The following is a 19,831-nucleotide window of genomic DNA, read 5'->3' as shown; positions in this document are numbered from 1 at the left end:
TTGTCTGAAATGTCTTTTTTCACATTCACTCTTGAGTATTTAGCGGCCCTAGGCAGGCAGTTATTTTCCCTCAGCTGTTGGATGATAGATGTCCACTGTCTTCCTGCCTGTGTTGTTGATACGAGATCTATTGTCCATATGATTGCCATTTTATTGGGGGAATATATCCTTCCTCAGATTATTTGTAATCTTTTCCTTTGCGTTTGCTATTCTACAGTTTTCCTACCTTGTTTCCACATGTCCCTTTAGTTTGATTTATCTCCATTGGAGCTTTGCTCTTTCGATCTGAGTATTCATGTCTTCCTTAAATTCTCCCCTCTTTTCACTACTGCTTCTCCTTACTTCCTATCTTCTTCTTTTGGAATGCTTGTTAGATATGTCATTCAGAGAGCCCTTATGCCGCCATAATACTACTTAATTTGCTTATCACTCTGGTTTTGACTTTTTTTTTTTTGGCTGGACACAGTATGCTTTGTTGATGGTAGGGCTCCCCAGGTCCCTCCCCTTCTTCAGGGAGTCTGGGATGCAAACCGTGTAAAGGTCAGGAGATTCTCAGTATGTGTCGGGGGATGAGTTGAGGCAAGGACTCCCCGGCAGCTGAGAGCCCATCTCTTCCTCTTGCTCTTGCTGCAGCTGGTGACCCAGGGGGCTCTTACTCCTTGGAGGCCATGTAGACCATAAGGTCCACCACCTGATTGCTGTAGCCAAATTCATTGTCATACCAGGAAATGAGCTTGACAAAGTGGTCATTGAAGGCAATGACTGGCCCAGCATCGAAGGTGGAAGAGTGGGTGTCACAGGAGACTCCCTGGTCCTCAGTGTGGCCCAGGATGCCTGTGAGAGGGCCCTCCGATGCCTGCTTCACCACCTTCTTGATGTTATCCTATCTGGCAGCTTTGTCCAGGCAGCAGGTCTGATCCACGACTGACACATTGGGGTGGGGACACGGAAGACCATGCCAGTGAGCTTTCTGTTCAGCTCAGCCAAGACCTTGCCTGCAGCCTTGGCGGCACCAGTAGAAGCAGGGATGATGTCCTGGGCAGCCCCTCAGATATCATGCCACAGCTTTCCAGAGGGGCCATCCACGGTCTTCAGTATGGCAGCGATGGCATGGGCTGTGGCCCATGATGCCAAAGTTGTTATGGATGACCTTGGTCAGAGGGGCCAAGCAGTTGGTGCAGGAGGCATTGCTGACCATCTTGAGGGAGTTGTCATACTTCTCATGGTTCATGTTCCTCACAAACATAGGGGGCATCAGCAGAGGGGGCAGAGACGATGACCATCTTTACCCCACCTTTAAAGTGAACCCCAGTCTTCTCCATAGTGGTAAAGACCCCAGTGGACTCCAGAACATACTCAGCACCAGCATCACCCCATTTGATGTTAGTGGGATCCTGCTCCTGGAAGATGGAGATGGGCTTTCCATTGATGACAAGTTTCCCATTCTCCGCCTTGACTGTGCCATTGAATTTGCTGTGGCTGGAATCATACTGGAACATGTAGACCATGTAGTTGAGGTCAATGAAGAGGTCATTGATGGTGACAATATCTATTTTGTCAGAGTTAATAGCCCAATGTGGCCACATCTGTTTTCTGCGACTTTCACCATGATGTATCGGGGACATGGCTGACACTGCACCAGAAAATGGGGCTGTCTGTTGAACAGGGAGGAGCCGAGAGCTTGAGTTCTTTTTAGACTTCTGTCAGCTGGGAATTTTTCTTTCAGGATTCATTATGATTATTAAAATAGCTATGGGGCGCCTGGGTAGCTCAGTCTGTTAAGCGTTTAACTTCAGCTCAGGTCATGATCCCAGGGTCCTGGGTTCGAGCCCCATGTCGGGCTCCCTGCTCAGTGGGGAGCCTGCTTCTCCCTCTCCCTCTGCTCCTCTCTCCTACTTGTACTCTCTCTCTCTCCCAAATAGATAAATAAAAATCTTGAAAAAAATAGCTATATTTTATTCAGTATTTATATGTCCTTAGAGCAGAGTTTGGTGTTAGGTCAGTTTGCTACATTGATAAAACTACTATATACATTACTTTTTATAGTTTAAGAGGCCACTGTTCTAATGTATTCCAAATAACACTGATTCCATGCAACAGTATGAGAGTATGTTTGGTAAGCTTTTCTACTTGCCTTCATGATCATTTACTAGGAGATGTGTTCGTTTTACCATTCTCACAGAAAAAAAAGAGTCCTTTCTGACTCAAACATAAGAACATACAATTGTATGTTTAACTACAAATACTACAACTAAACTTTATGGCATTTAGGGATCTTATTTTCAGACTAGTATAGGGCATGTTTGACTACACTCATCGTATCACGTTGGTATAATGAACAAACATCACAGAGCGTATCTTTGTCTGATTGAAATAACCTATGGTTTGCTTTGTATCATTTCTCAAGTTTAGATCATTGATTTTCCCTGTGTGGACCTCATGGAGTTAAAATTATGCCTGGTAATTGTTGAGGTTGTTCATCTCCACTCAGTGGCTGGGAGATCTAAAATTATTGGTGGGGCACTACCAAGCACACATGCAAGTTAGAGAAATCAAAGGAGCAAGCAAATGCAGTGAGAAACTGGCCAGGATGACCAGGATAAGTCATGGCCGGAAGAGAAAACAGACCCATTATGGATGATTAGCTCATCAAAAGATCATGAATTATGCCTGAGTTGGAACTGAAACTGCCCCACGCAATCTTTAGTTAGGTACTAGGATGAGGGTGAGCCCACCTTTTTTATGGTTTAGAATGCATCGTCTCTGCAAAATATCGGATCCTGCTTTAGACATGTTAATTTCTACACGTTGGACATAGTTCAATATTTTTGCATGAGAGCCTGCCTTGGAGAGGAGACGATAAGCTGGACGCAATAAAGATATGGTGGAACCATTGACCCAAGGCACATAATAAGTTTGAAAGGAAATGTTGTCCCCTCATCTCCCCATTAATGGAGCCCTGTAACTATTGGAGGACAGACTGAATGTGAAAAGTGGTTTAAAATATGGGTATTTTTGACTTTGGAGAAAAACTATGTCGACAAAATTGCAGTCATTTCAATTTAAAGAATATTCCCACCTAAGATTATTACTGAATTTTATATATGTTTTAAGATGCTAGTTCTTATGTTTTGCTTTATTTATTCAGCTGTAAGAAATAGCTGTGGCTGACTGAATACAGAGAAATAGGAACGGCACCATAAAATGAACTAGACTTTTTTTTTTCCCTTTCCATTATATCTTATTTATTTCTTGGTCTCTTTCAGCCCTAAAGCTGATCATTATTCTGAACTCTATTTTAAGATCAGCCTGTAGTACATTGGACTTGGAATCCTACTGCTATTATTGTTCCTTGACTTTTATTCCAAATTACATTGTAAGAATTCAGTAGAGAGTATATTAAAATTACACTCAGAGAAGAGGAGTCAAGCTTTAAATAAATAAATAATGGAAGTCTACAAACTGATAAGAAAATCTGGTGAAATAAAATGTTGGACAAAAAGCCATACAATTCTAAAAATAGTAACAGAACTACTTTTAGCAGGTTATTTACTTAAATTCAGCTATGAGTTTTGAATGTTCATTGCTACCTTTTTTGAATCAACTTCACCGCATATAAAGTTTAGAGATTTATTTGAATATAAAGTTTTACTTTTTTGCTTTTAGTAATATTATGTGTGTGTGTGTGTATTATTACAAAATGAATTAACAAATGTTGTTTTCTCTCCCCCCAGAATCCAGTTGCATCTACCTGATAGTTAAATTTTTAGAATCTTAAAATCCCCTGAAGGATTTTTCAGCCTATGACTCTGATAAATTTCTTTAGCTGTCAGGCAGGTGCAGTTACATTGTAGAAAGAGCATAGATTTTTCCAGTCAGAAAATCGGTGTTCAAAGCCTCTCTGTTTCAATTACAATCTTCATGACCTCAGACCAGTTAATATCACTAGAACTCAGTTTCCTCATCCATAAAGTGGGGGAATTAATATCTGCTTCCTGAGTCCTCTAATTATTAGGCCTTGCTGTTTTTATAAGCAAAGCATCTGTCTACTCTGTTGCGTGATTTGAGACATTCAATGATGATTGTCCTCTTAACATTTCTCCCATGGGTATTACTGTAGTATTTAAAAACTCCATATCATATTTACATGTGAGTTATTGAAGGTTTATTTAACAATGTACATTTTTCTGAACAGAGTAAAGCTTTTGAAGCCATTATGAGATTATAAAAGTGAAGTTGATTGAAATTTTTTTCTGTCACGTAAAACCCTGATATTCAAAGTGCTGTCCCCAAACTAGCAGATGCGAGTATCATTAAGGAGTTGGTTAGAAATGTAGAATCGTGAGCTCCAACCCAGTCCTACTGAATGAGAATATGCATTTTAATAAGATACCAGTGAGTCACGTGCACATTAAAGTTTGAGAAACACTTATCTGCATGACTCCTGAAGAAATGGGGTAAATTTTGATGTGGGAAAGTGGTTTAAATCTGGGCAGGAAAGGGAAAGATTATCGTGGTAGAGGACCTTGTATATCAGACAATAGCAGGAAGACAAAGACACCAAGGAGGGGAGACAGAAAGAGGGCTCCAGAGGAGACATGCAACCCATTTCACAATCCCTAAAGGGATGTAGCCATTATGACAAAGACTATTGGTAATCTGAAGAAAAAACAAAAAAACCAGACAGAGAACTTCAATGCAGAGAGCTTCAATGTTATAAGGACTATTTTTCATTTTTATTTAAATCTTTCTCAATTCAAAAGAAGAACTTCTTCTAGGCTAGTAAAACTTTTTACAGACTCTGGAATGATGAGCAGATTTGCATGTTAGTTCATGTTCACCCTACAAAACATGAAATGCCTGATCAATTCTAAGACATAAAAAATCTATAGTAATATAGATACAGTCTGTGATCTCTGTATAAATCTGGGACACTTTTACCCTTATTCTTGAAAACTAATTGGCTTTGGGCCCTGTTTGTCAAAAGGTACTTGATTTCATCCAGCCAATGAGATCTATGTCTTTGTATAAATCAAACTATTTTTGAAGTTTTAAGCATCATTCCACTAATAGTAAAGCAGGACCATTTTTTTTTTCTTTTTTGAATTTTAGTCCACAATGTAAATGAATTCATTGGATGAAAACGAGCTAAAGATAATCAAACTTTAGAAGTGACCTTTGGAAAGTCTACTTGAAAAAGTGCTGTGAAGTTCCCACTCTGAGGCTCTTTTCTCAGTGATTCACAGCACGACATCGAGAAGTCATTTCATCTCCTTTGCTATTTGAAAATGGGTGGATTAAAAGACTGTGAAGTAAAAGTGAGTGAATGACAAAAAATTACATAGATTTTCTGTTCATGAAAAGAGTGTATATTGAAGCCATGTGGGTTCGTATTTCTATATATCGAATATCTATAGCTAAATTTATATTTATGGAAAGCAGAAATTGCCAGTGGAGACATCAAGAACATTTGTAGTTAAGGGGGAGATGTCCTGATAGCAGTACATTCACAGGCAATTTTACTCTTTGCAGAATGGTGAAACTTGTTTCATTTTCTCAACAAATATATCTTAGGCCACCTACTTTGCCCAAAGAACCAAACTAAGCATTAAAGTGGGTATAAATTATCTAAGAAAAAACCTTTATGTGATTATGGTCTACTAAAGGAGACAAGACATTCTAATAGAATACATAAGTGCTATAAACAAAATGTTCCTGGAGTTCTCAAGAAGAGTGGGAAATCAATTCCAACTTGGGAGAAGTCCCAAAGCCCAATGGAGGAAGTGGCTCTGGAATGAAACCTTCAAAAACAAGGATTGTAGGGGCACCTTGGTGGCTCAGTTGGTTAAGCATCTGCCTTAGGCTCAGGTCACGATCCCAGGATCCTGGGATTGAGTCCCGCGTCAGGCTCCCTGCTGAGCGGGGATTCTGCTTCTCCCTCTCCCTCTGCCCCTTCACCCTACTCATTCTCTCTCTCTCTCAAATAAATAAATACAATCTTTAAAAAAAAACAAGGATTGTCATTAGCAGACAAGTGAGGAGGAGAGGCTATTCTAAGCAGAGTCTATACGAAGAAACAGAAAAGGCAGATGGTACTTAAGAAATTGCTGTAGTCCTGTGTATGCCGTAGGGAAGCAGAGGGAAATAGGGCTAAAAAGGTGTGTTGAGACAGTGGTTTTCAACCACTCTACACATCAAAATCACCGAGTTAGGGACAGATTGCTAGGATAGACACTGAGGCGATTTAATAAAGATCACTCTGGCCTCAGTGATTAGAAAGGATTAGAAGAGTGAAAAGGGCAGAAGCAGGCCCATTAAAACTGACCATTGTGCTAATAGTCCAACAAAGGGGCAATAGTTAATGATTATGGGGAACACCACTAGAAATGGAAAGAAAAACTAAGAGGTGTGAGATACTGCCCAGAAGGATAGGCTATAGTGATTGATTGAAGGTAGTCACAGTCTAGGAAAAAGGTTAGATCAATGATGATTGTGAAATTCAAGTGTAGGTGACTGAATGAACAGCAGTACCGTTATCCAACTTAGAATATAAAAATGAAGTGAAGGCTTCTGTGAAGCATTATGAAACGATAACCTAATAATAACCCTTCCTTGACACCCATGGCTTTAGGTTCGTCTCCATATTATACAGTTTCATAGCACCACGGACCTTTACTTGTGGCATATCGTAGAGCATAATTTTACATTAATTTGTATGGCATGTTAGTATCTATGTGCCCTATGAGACCACAAAGTCCACGAGGGCAGAGAAACACACAATGTTTGGCAAATCATACATTTTTTGTTGGTTCAATTTTTCCATGGTTGAGTAGACAAAAGAATGGCTTTTTAAGGAACTTATTAGAAGCAACCAGTACATATTACTGGCGTAAAAATATTTACATAAAAGACATTCAGTGTTAACTCGCATATATTTTTTTATTCCAAGAACTTCAAAATATATAATGGTGAAATTGTGCATTTTCTGTTAACCTAGAGGGACAAAAAAAAAAAAAAAAAGAGTAAACTAGTTTGATGAAAGACACCCTAAGTTGAGGCTATGTAGGCTGACTTGAACAAGAAAAATTCAAAACATTTTAGAAGCTCTATCTTTCTGGGGTGCCTGGGTGGCTCAGTTGGTTAAGTGTCCGACTCTTGGTTTTGGCTCAGGTCATGATCTTAGGGGTCATGGGACCAAGCTATGCTCCTAGTGGGGAGTCTGCTTGAGATTCTCTCCCTCTGCCCCTCCCCCCATTCACACATGCTTTCTCTCTCTCAAATAAATACATAAATCTTTTTTAAAAATCTATAAAAAATAAATAAAAAGAAACTCCATCTTTCTGAGTGTTTGCTCCTTGTAAGACAAGCATGTGCTCAATAGATTTGCTTTTATAATTCAAGATCATAGCATATGATTTTGTATGAATTTTGGAAATCGTCAGTTGCATTTCTATAAAATAGAACAGAATTACATAATGGAACCACTCTTCATGAAATGATAAGGATAGGGGTCTACACACTCCTGAGTCCTGCATGACCTAAAATGAAAATAACCCAGAGGAATTTTAGAGAGGTGCAGCTTTTTGGTGTTGTTCAAGATCTACCCATCTTCTGTCTTACTGTTAAACCATTGTTCTTCTCCCTCATTTTACTCACAGAAAATGGAAGCTAAAAAGGTTCAAGAACTTGGTGATGATTCCACATTTAATTGGTGACAGAGCTAGACGACACGGGAGATGGAGCTCATATTTGTCGAATGTGTCTTGTATGTAACACCACTTTAAACATATTCATCTTTAAATGTCACAACTCCCCTCTGCGACAGGGGTATCCCATTTTTATAGACAAAAACTGAGGCTCATGATAATTCACTTTTACCATGGCATATACTAAGTCGGAGGGTTGATTCCTTTGATTCCAAACCCTATGCTTCTTTAACAATAGCATGTGATGCAACAGTCCTGGTTTCCACTACTGTGTTCCACACCCATCGCTTTCTGGGAAAGACAGAGCCATTTCAGTAGAAACATTGGCATCCAAAGGGTGGGTATGTTCCTACACTGTAAACAGAATGAGCATTTATGCGATTATTGGCAAGGTTGAGGAGACAATGTAGATCTGGTCTGAGCAACATACAGCAATGAGTCAGAAAGGCAGACCTGAAAGAAGCAGAAAAAAGCGTCTCTGTATAGACAGGGCAAGCATTATCACACACTTGGGGAAAGGAAGGCTAAATGAGTAGGAAAAGGGCAGTTGGGGGTCACCAAGGGGGACTTGGTCTTCTTTGTAATTTTTGTCTTGTTCTTTTTTCCCCAGATTCTTTCCTTTTTTATTGTTGCAAAATATACGGAACATGAAATTCACCATTTCAAAGTGTATAATTCGACAGCATTTAGTACATTTATAATGTTGTACAAGCATTGCCACTGTCTAGTTCTAGAACTTCATCATCTTCAAAGGAAAAATCATACCCATTAAGAACAGATTCCTTTGTTTTCAAAGTCAAGTGAGAGAGCAGCTCTTCAGGCTGGGATCGAAACATTTAGCTGTGAAACAGAAAGCTTCCCGCTGAAAAATAATCAAGACCATCTCCCAGTTTCCCAGTCATTCAACTTCTCCCTTCTGCTGAAATGTTCAGGGTGTAAATCCAGCTAGTAGGGATCTGAAGGGGTACGTGCATCCCGATGTTTATAGCAGCAATGTCCACAATAGCCAAACTGTGGAAAGAGCCAAGATGTCCATCGACAGATGAATGGATAAAGAAGATGTGGTGTGTATATATATACAATAGAATATTATGCAGCCATCAGAAAAGATGAAATCTTGCCATTTGCAACAACGTGGATGGAACTGGAGGATGTTATGCTGAGCGAAATAAGTGAATCAGAGAGACATATATCATATGACCTCACTGATATGAGGAATTCTTAACCTCAGGAAACAAACTGAGGACTGCTGGAGTGGTGTGGGGTGGGAGGGATGGGGTGGCTGGGTGATAGACATTGGGGAGGGTATGTGCTATGGTGAGCGCTGTGAACTGTGCAAGACTATTGAAACACAGATCTGTACCTCTGAAACAAATAATACAATATATGTTAAAAAAAAGAAGAAGAAGAAGATAGCAGGAGGGGAAGAAAGAAGGGGGGGATATCGGAGGGGTAGACGAACCATGAGAGACGATGGACTCTGAAAAACGGACTGAGGGTTCTAGAGGGGAGGGGGGTGGGAAGATGGGTTAGCCTGGTGATGGGTCTTAAAGAGGGCACAGTCTGCATGGAGCACTGGGAGTTATACACAAACAATGAATCATGGAACACTACATCAAAAACTAATGATGTAAATCCTCAACAAAATCCTACCTAATAGGATCCAACAATACATTAAAAGGATCATCCACCACGACCAAGTGGGATTTATCCCCGGGATGCAAGGGTGGTTCAACATTCGCAAATCAATCAATGTGATAGAACACATTAATAAGAGGAGGGAGAAGAACCATATGGTCCTCTCAATTGATGCAGAAAAAGCATTTGACAAAATACAACATCCTTTCCTGATTAAAACTCTCCAGAGTATAAGGATAGAGGGAACATTCCTCAAGCTCATAAAATCCATCTATGAAAAACCCACAGCGAATATCATCCTCAATGGGGAAAAGCTGAGAGCCTTTCCCTTAAGATCAGGAACACGTCAAGGGTGCCCACTCTCACCACTGTTGTTCAACATAGTACTAGAAGTCCTAGCAACAGCAATCAGACAACAAGAAGAAATAAAAGGTATTCAAATTGGCAAAGAAGAAGTCAAACTCTCTCTTTTCGCAGACGACATGCTACTTTCTGTGGAAAACCCAAAAGACTCCACCCCCAAATTACTAGAACTCATCCAGCAATTCACTAATGTGGCAGGATACAAAATCAATGCACAGAAATCAGTTGCTTTCTTATACACTAACAATGCAACTGTTGAAAGAGAAATTAAAGAAACGATTCCATTTACAATAGCACCAAAAACCATAAGATACCTCGGAATAAACCTAACCAAAGAGGTAAAGGATCTATACTCTAGGAACTACAAAACACTCATGAAAGAAATTGAAGAAGACACAAAAAGATGGAAAAATATTCCATGCTCATGGATCGGAAGAATAAACATTGTTAAAATGTCTATGCTGCCCAGAGCAATCTATACCTTCAATGCCATCCCGATCAAAATTCCAATGCCATTTTTCAAAGTGCTGGAACAAACAATCCTAAAATTTGTATGGAATCAGAAAAGACCCCGAATCGCCAAGGAGATGTTGAAAAAGAAAAACAAAGCTGGGGGCATCACGTTGCCCGATTTCAAGCTATATTACAAAGCAGCGATCACCAAGACAGCATGGTACTGGCACAAAAACAGACATACAGACCAATGGAACAGAATAGAGAGCCCAGACATGGACCCTCAACTCTATGGTCAAATAATCTTTGACAAAGCAGGAAAAAACATGCAATGGAAAAAAGACAGTCTCTTCAATAAATGGTGCTGGGACAATTGGACAGCCACATGCAGAAGAATGAAACTCGACCATTCTCTAACACCACTCACAAAGATAAACTCAAAGTGGATGAAAGACCTCAATGTGAGACAGGAGTCCATCAAAATCCTAGAGGAGAACATAGGCAGTAACCTCTTTGACATCGGCCACAGCAACTTCTTTCAAGATACATCTCCAAAAGCTAGTGAAACAAAAGCAAAAATGAACTTTTGGGACTTCATCAAGATAAAAAGCTTCTGCACAGCAAAGGAAACAGTGAACAAAACAAAGAGGCAACCCACAGAATGGGAGAAGATATTTGCAAATGACACTACAGATAAAGGGCTGGTATCCAAAATCTATAAAGAACTTCTCAAACTCAACACCCAAAAAACAAATAATCAAGTCAAAAAGTGGGCAGAAGAGATGAACAGACACTTCTCTGAAGAAGACATACAAATGGCTAACAGACACATGAAAAAATGTTCATCATCATTAGCCATCAGGGAAATCCAAATCAAAACCACACTGAGATACCACCTTACACCAGTTAGAATGGCAAAAATGGACAGGGCAAGAAACAACAAATGTTGGAGAGGTTGTGGAGAAAGGGGAACCCTCTTACACTGTTCGTGGGAATGCAAGTTGGTACAGTCACTTTGGAAAACAGTGTGGAGGTGCCTCAAAAAATTAAAAATAGAGCTACCCTATGACCCAGCAATTGCACTCCTGGGTATTTACCCCAAAGACACAGATGTAGTGGAAAGAAGGGCCATATGCACCCCAATGTTCATAGCAGCAATGTCCGCAATAGCCAAACTGTGGAAAGAGCCCAGATGCCCTTCAGCAGATGAATGGATAAAGAAGATATGGTCCATATATGCAATGGAATATTACTCAGCCATCAGAAAAGATGAACACCCAACTTTTGCATCAACATGGATGGGACTGGAGGAGATTATGCTAAGTGAACTAAGTCAAGCAGAGAAAGTCAATTATCATATGGTTTCACTTATTTGTGGAACATAAGGAATAACATGGAGGACATTAGGAGAAAGAAGGGAAAAATGGAGGGGGGAATCGGAGGGAGAGATGAACCATGAGAAACTATGGACTCTGAGAAACAAACAGGGTTCGAGAGGGGAGGGGGGAGGGGGGATGGGTTAGCCCCGTGATGGGTATTAAGGAGGGCACGTACTGCATGGAGCACTGGGTGTTATACGAAAACAATGGATCGTGGATCAGCACATCAAAAACCAATGATGTATGGTGACTAACATAACATAATAAAATTTAAAAAAAACTAATGATGTAATGCATGGTGATTAACATAACAATAAAAAATTTTTAAAAATGTTCAGGGTGGAGCTATCCCTTTAAATCCAGCCCCTGATCAAAGTCCATAGGCTCAGACTGACAGAGAGCTGGAATTTCATAAACCAAGTTGGTTAGATATCCATTCTTGTCCTAAAGTAAGAGAATTACCATTGAAATCATGATATAAGACTCCATTGGCATAATGTGCTTTGGGTCATTAAGACTTTACTACCCATACACATAAAAACCAACAAAACTTGGTGCGTGCAAGCTGGGCGGGGAAGAATCTCTTGTAGTTATTACTGAAAAGGAGGAAAAAGAGGTTTGCGGTAACATGTTAACACACGGTTCAGTGTGTCTAGACCAAAAGAAATAAAGCAAGCGCCTAAAATACTGAAGAGATATTGCCCGGGAGCATACAAGAGGGACAAAAAGGAGCAATGCGAATGAGGACAGAACTGAAGGAGGAAAACAGAGGCGTTATAGGTTAAGTCTTACAAAAAGCTTTACGCAGTGAAAGCTACAACGTAATCTACTGGAAGGTTTCTTCAATGGAGCAAAGCACGCCTGCCTCCAATAGAAAGAGAAAAAGAAACTGATAATTGATTTTCTTCCCCAACAGGCCATGCTCCATTCATAGTAACCGTGCAGGGTCCTGTCTGCAGAAACCCGCCAGACGGGCTGGGTGGAGAGGGAGAACATGCAAGATGATACAAGGGAATACAAATCAGTCACTTTTATTGCAGCATTGCTGGGAGTTTGATGGGAATGGCAGACGGCAGGAGTTTTTTAGTATGCATTTGATATCTTTCTTTGGGGAACCAATTTATTTTGATATTTTACCTCAAACATCAAAATGATACACAGTACCAGAGGCTCTCAGCAGGCTTTCTTAGCTTGTCCCCAGAATGGGGACAGATTCAATCTCCCAGCCTCTCAGGTTACAATTCATTAGAAGAGAGAGCAAGGTGACTAACAATGTGAGACAAGTGGACCAAATATTTACAAAGAATTTTTGACCGCTCTGCATACACTCCTTGGAAAATCTCAGCAGGCAGAATAGAGAACAATTTTGACTTTAATGGCTTTGATACAGTTTTTTAATGGGTACAATAATCTTAAATATTCACCTTTAGAATACCAGCAAGGAGTTCATTTATATCTTCCCAGAAAGGATCAGGATACAGGAATTGAGGTAGTCCTCAACCTAAGGAAATGGGTGGGCTCCATCGTTCCTTTGTAAGCTGGTTGCTTAGCGTTTGTAATGCATTTTCCTTTAAAGACAATTTACAGAATGAGTAACCAGGTCAACTGCCAAGCCCAGAATGTAATGGTCAACTCAGTCTTAGGTCCTGGTTTTGGATCATGAAATAAAAGGTCATGAATCTCTTATTTTTCACCCTTTTTCCAAGGTGAGTGGTCAGTTCAAGGTAGATTCCTAAGACAAGCAAGGTTGGTCTTTGATTTGGGACATACACCAGTGTCCTCAGAGCCACATGAAATTCAATGCCCTCAGTCTGCCTTAAATGCATCCCCTGCCCCCTACTGTGGGATTCCAAGCAGGCCTGACCTGCTTCTGAAAATGCCACTGGATCCAAAATTATCTATTTTATTTGCCTGTAATAAAATGGTCATGCTTTTCTTCCAGATAATTCATCTTCTACCCCAGTGCCAAGAAGGAAACAACCTGCTTTAAATCCTTCTTCATGCATGGATGGCTCATAATCCCTCTTTGTTGGCACCGATGTTTAACTTATTTAAAGAGAAGTCTTGTTAATCCAAAGATATCGCTAATCAATAGACTTCGTTTGTGTTGATAACATGAGGTGAGAATATTCAACCAGTGTAGGCAAATTTTTTTCTGAGCTGGAGGGAACAGGTTAGCGCTTCCTGAATGGTTAGCTCTCTCAAAGAGATGTTTTCCCTAAAATATAAAATGTTTCTGATTGTTTCTTTCTTTTTTGTTACTTTTTTTTGTTTTTTAAGATTTTTATTTATTTGACAGGGAGAGAGACAGCGAGAGCAGGAACACAAGCACGGGGAGTGGGAGAGGGAGAAGCAGGCTTCCCGCCGAGCAGGGAGCCCAATGTGGGACTCGATCCCAGGACCCTGGGATCATGACCTGAGCTGAAGGCGGACGCTTAACGACTAAGCCACCCAGGCGCCCTCTTTTCTGTTACTTTTGTATCAAAAGCCCCCACAACTTTGTCTTGTGACCTAGTGATACCTGAGGTAGGATTGGTAATAAACATCAGCATCAAGGACCCTCCTGGAGACGAGGCAAGAACAGAAATAGCAATCCTGCTTTGTAAGGTAGGTGTTTGAAAGGGGAGAAACTAACCGAATAGCCTCTCATGATCAAATTCACTCGTTTTCAAAATGAATTTAACAATTCATGAGAGCAAGATGTTCACTCTTTTGTCTGACTAAATCCCAGTGAATCATAAGCAGTACAAGAACAGTATACACAGTATTTGACAATAATAAACTGTGGGATGGCAGAATAATTTAATGTACGCCTTGTGTAAAACAAGAGTTGTGTTTCCTTCATTGGGGTTATTTTTGCTGAAATGCACTGGGGAAAGTCATGAAGAGGCAACAGAAATATTAGCACTTAAAAATTAGATTGCGAGGGCAACACAAATTTCATGGGTGGTGTGTGTTACTGAGCAACACAACTCGAAAGTTTATCAAGAAAAAATGTGCAATCAATTATAATTGATGTAGAGGAAAAAATGACTGAAATTCATTTACTTAGTGTCTTAACCCTTGCCAAATCTTTAAAACTTTGTTTGAAAGAGAAAGCAGAGATTGAAGAGTAAGATTAAGCAAGTAGGTGTAAATTTACCTCTCTGAGAAGCGCCAATCAGAAAATAAACAGGCCAGAGAAATGTATGGTATCCCAGAAAGTTAACAGTAATGAAAATATTCTCTCCAGGAACCAAAGGATTTGTTGCCTGCGAGCTCACTGATTCCTTAAACATGGCCAGTTTTGGAGAGAGTCTCATCCCAAATGGCTGTCCTCTGAGACAATTCTATTATTTACGAGGCATTTCCCTTCTCTTCTCAATGGTGCATTTCTGGAGATTCTGAGCCTAGAAAAATAATCCTGCTAATAATGGACAAAATATGCTGTGTATTAATTATGTGCTGAGTTTGATCGCAATTGTTCTACACCCATTATCTCATTTAATTCTTGCAACCCTGGGAAATAAACATTGTCACATCTTCATTTTATATATGAGAAAAATGAGACTTAGTGAAGTTGTGTCTGCCTGAGGTTACAGAGCTGATAAGTGGTGGAACCGAGATAGAAACCCAGATCTGCCAGAGTAAATCCATGCTCTAAAGTCATGATCTTAAAAGTGGATTCATGTAGGCATGGGGCACCCGGCCGGCTCAGTTGGAGGAGCATGCAAGTCTCAATCTCAGGGTCATGAGTTCGAACCCCACTTTGGGTGCAGAGATTACTAAAAAATAAATAAATAAACTTTTTTAAAAAAAAGATGGATACATACTAGCAAGTGTGCAAGAAGATCACTTGGGTTCTGGAAGTTAATAATAAATTACATATTTAAGTGAAAACAAAAAAGCTAACAGGTACCAATATTTAGTATTATAGATTGACATAGGCACCCTCACTAGATCTGTGTGTCAGATGGTCAAATACTACACTGAGTACATGACCTGTCTCAGGGAAGCCTGGGCATTTCCCTCTGTAGAGGAGAAGGTGGTAATGCCCTGCTGCTTTTGGCATATTGCCGCGGGTTCCAATTTCCGTGTGCTCATTTTAGTGCATTTGTGGATTATATTATGCGGTTTTCTTTTTTTTTTTAAGATTTTATTTATTTATTTGAGAGAGAGAGAGCACACACGTGCGCACGTGCGCACGCGTGTGTGAGTGCATACGCGGGGGAGGGGCAGAGGGAGAAGCAGAACCCCCCAAACAGGGAGCCAGACCCAGACACGGGGCTCAATCCCAGGATTCAGGGATAATGACCTGAGCCAAAGGCAGACACTTAAATGACTGAGCCACCCAGGTGCCAGCTTTATGCAGTTTTCAATGGGCAAGTTTTTTTATTTATTTAAGAATACTTTGGTTATAGGTGATACTAAAATGTAAGCACAAACCGACAAGAAAAGATGGGGCTGACAGTTCTAGTATCTGTTGTTTTTCTTTTTAACCACTCATAAACAGAGTAAAAATGGTGGTACAAACAGATCTGGTTGGAAGGTGGCCAAGATGTATTTTTAAATTTTTCTGGAATCTATGTGAAATGCAGATGTACATCCACTATCATTAACAATGAATGAATCCCACTCCAAATGTATAGTGTGTCTTGAGCTATGAGCTATTGGTAGTATGAAGCTATATTGATTAGCAAAACCTTAGAAACTACCCACTTTGAACACTAACATAAATCCTTACAAATACTTCAGGAATGTTTAAAATCATTAAGTCTCTGTGTGATATTTGGTAACATTTCTCTAAACTTAATCATTCCTATTTATAAGCCTTTTTTGAAGTTTCTTAATATACTTGCTTATTATGCCTACAACTTATAAATATGAATACATATATTAAGTGCACTTTTTAAAAACTGCCTTAGGATTATAGGGGCGCCTGGCTGGCTCAGTCGGTAAAGCAAGCGACTCTTGATCACAGGGTTGTGAGTTCAAGCCCCACCTCGCAGGTAGAGATTACTTAAAAAAAAAAAAGTCACAAACTGATCTGGAAGTGCAGTCAAAAATGTTTAGAGGTCAGTCTTCTAAATCACTAGTATTATGCTATTTCTCTAGGGAAGATGCGGTTTCAAGTTGTTCGGTGAAAGGACATTTAAATACTAAGAGAAGAAAAATGTGGTCACAGGAACGGGAATTCTCAGTGGCCCACTTAAAGTTTTCCAACTTTTAGCATCTCCTTCAGTCTCTTTCATTGTCCTTATTCGACATAATCGTCAATGGTTTTAGTACAGCCTTATGTTTCAGAACTCCTTGGATCTGTAGTTTCATCTCCCTATTTTCTCGACGCTGTGCCTTCTGGTTTTTGTCAAATCAGGTGGTTTGCCTTAGTGTCCTCACTCGTTTATTTTTCGGAGGTTGATTCTCTGGGTTTCCAACTCTATGAGGCACTTCTATTCAGCTAATTTTCTTCAGTGATGGTGAGGTAAATTAGGTACAATCTGTACATTGACACTTCCGTGTTAATATATAAAATATAGGGGCACCTGGGTGGCTCAGTCGTTAAGCATCTGCCTTCGGCTCAGGTCATGATCCCAGGGTCCTGGGATCGAGCCCCGCATCGGGCTCCCCGCTCAGCAGAAAGCCTGCTTCTCCCTCTCCCACTCCCCCTGCTTGTGTTCCCTCTCTCGCTGTGTCTCTCTCTGTCAAATAAATAAATAAAATCTTTAAAATATATATATATAAAATATATCTGAAAACATTATAATCTGGGTCATGTGTATTAATTTCTCTCTCTCGCCCATGACAAACTTGCCCACCGTCTCAAACAAATTCCACCTAATAGCATTGGTGCTCTCACACAGCCAGTGGCAGCTCCTTGATTTGCAGCGATGATGCTACCTGTCAGAACTGAGGTACAATCAGCAAGTGGTAAGATGTGCAAAAGGCACAGAAAGACATCGAGAACACCGAGAGTAGATAAATCCACTAGGCTAGGGGCATGTAAGGTAAAGAAGTGCAGACTCAGGGAGACCTGGTGTCAAGGAGTTCCAGAGACAGACGTCAGGCAGATAGATTGCCAGGTGAGAAACCCACAGTCTCAGAAGAGACTGGCCGAAGGCAAAAAATGATTCAAGGTTAGAACTCTAGTATCTGGGGGCAAAAACACTAAAAAAAAAAAAAAAAAAAAAGGAGAGAAATTTATGATGCGATGACTCTTGAAAAGCAAAACCGTGACCCAAATGCAAGAATTGGACCATAAAGGGAGATCCTGATGTCATGTTGTAAGGCAAAAATTGAGTTTACTAGAAGCAGGGTACACTTTTAAAATATTGATTGTGCTCGAGGTGGTTTGATGCTTCATTGCCAAGATATATATCTGAGGTCATATATTCTTTTTGCTTCAGAGTCAGCAAGTGGGTTGGGGTTAATTGACCCTACTGGGGAGGCCGATGGGAAGTAGGCTCAAGAAAGGGACTTGCTAATCTGAGCAAGTGTCTTGCTAATCGGTGCTATGAAGTGCTGGCAAATTTTGTGGTTCCTTTAATTTCTTTCTTTTTTTTTTTAAGATTTTATTTATTTATTTGACAGAGAGACACAGCGAGAGAGGGAACACAAGCAAGGGGAGTGGGAGAGGGAGAAGCAGGCTTCCCGCTGAGCAGGGAGCCCGATGCGGGGCTCGATCCCAGGACCCTGGGATCATGACCTGAGCCGAAGGCAGACGCTTAACGACTGAGCCACCCAGGCGCCCCTCCTTTAATTTCTGTTTCCAAATTGAATTTCAACTGGCTATGTCCCAGGGTAAGAGATTATTATAACTACTTTTAAATAACATCAGCCTGTAGGATGAAATATTATTAGATCTGTCACTGAAATTGTATGCCCTGATGCACGGGCTGTATTAGTCAGGTTTTTTCAGAGAAACAAAACCTATATATTTTATTTATATGTATATAATCTCCTATTGATTCCTACACACACACACACACACACACACACACACACACACACAGTGGCTTCATACAACTGTGGAGGTTGGCAAGACCAAATCTGCAGGGTAGGCTGGCAAGCTATAGACTCAAGAAAAGGTTGATGGTACAGTTCAAGTCCAAAGGCAGTCGGCTGGCAGAATTCTCTCTTTCTCAGGGGATGGCAGTCTTTTTGCTTTTAAGACTTTCAACTGATCTGTTCGATAAGGCTCACTCGCCCCCTCACACTATGGAAGGTAATCTGCTTTACCCAAAGTCCACTCATTTAAATATTAATCTCATCTAAAAAATATCCCCACAGCAACATCTAGACTAATGTTTGACCAAATATTTGGGTACCATGGCCCACCCCAGTTGACATATATAATTAATCATCATCCAGGAGTTCATATATAAATTCAATTCAACAAAATTAATTCCTTACTTTTTATTAGGCACTATACTGGGTGCTATGAGTCTATTAGAAATGGTTGAGACTGACAGTTATGGAAATACTACAACATTCCAGGCAACGGTTGAGGACTTGAAATAAGGCAGCAAAGGGAATGAGAGTGGAGAGAAATGGACAGATAGAAGATAATCTATCTTCTCAGTAAGACTTGGGGAATAATTAGATTGGGAGAGGGTGAGGAAGAAGGCATATAGACATTTGGGTGGATGGACGGGCAACTTATTCAAAGAAGGAGTAACTTAGGGGAAGATGAATTTACTTTTGAATCTGAGATGCCTTGGGGACAACTAGTGGAAGTTATTCAGTGGGTAGTGGATATATATTTATGTGGATCTAGAGGTCCAGATACAGATGTAGACTTAACTAGTTGGCCAGGTCAAAAAAATGAAGAATCATCTTTGAGTCCTTACCTTCATCCAAACAAACAAACAATAATCCTGTCAGCTCAAAGTTTGAAATCTATTCTCAACCTCCTAATTTTTCCCTACTTCACTGCTACCAACCTAGTGCAAATCATCACTGTTTCTTGCCTGGATTATAGCAACAGCTTCCCAACTGGTCTTTCTGCTTCTAGCTTTGAATCCCCACCATAGTCTATTATGAACTAGTCACTGTGACTCTTAAAGCATAAGCCATATTGATGAAATGGAGGACATTAGGCATTATGTAATAAACAACATACAGAAAGAAAAAACAAAACTGCATGTTCTCACTTACATGGGAAATCTTAAAAGTTGAATACACAGAAGCAGAGAGTAGAATGGTTTGCCAAGGGTGGGGAGGTGAGGGATGTGAGGAGAGCTGGTCAGAGCACGGTATTGTAGTTATGTAAAATGAGTAAGTCTAGAGATCTGATGTACAGCATGATAACTATAA

General features: G+C 40.2%; 1 pseudogene; it reads right to left on the bottom strand.

Annotated features, from left to right (window-relative positions):
- Positions 1 to 652: 652 nt before the first annotated feature.
- Positions 653 to 1,565, bottom strand: LOC110577113 (annotated as a pseudogene).
- Positions 1,566 to 19,831: the final 18,266 nt, after the last annotated feature.

The sequence above is a fragment of the Neomonachus schauinslandi genome, chromosome X (genome assembly GCF_002201575.2).
Source record: "Neomonachus schauinslandi chromosome X, ASM220157v2, whole genome shotgun sequence".
Taxonomy (NCBI): domain Eukaryota; kingdom Metazoa; phylum Chordata; class Mammalia; order Carnivora; family Phocidae; genus Neomonachus; species Neomonachus schauinslandi.
Note: the sequence above shows the minus strand (reverse complement) of the source record. Positions and strands in the feature narration are given on the sequence as shown.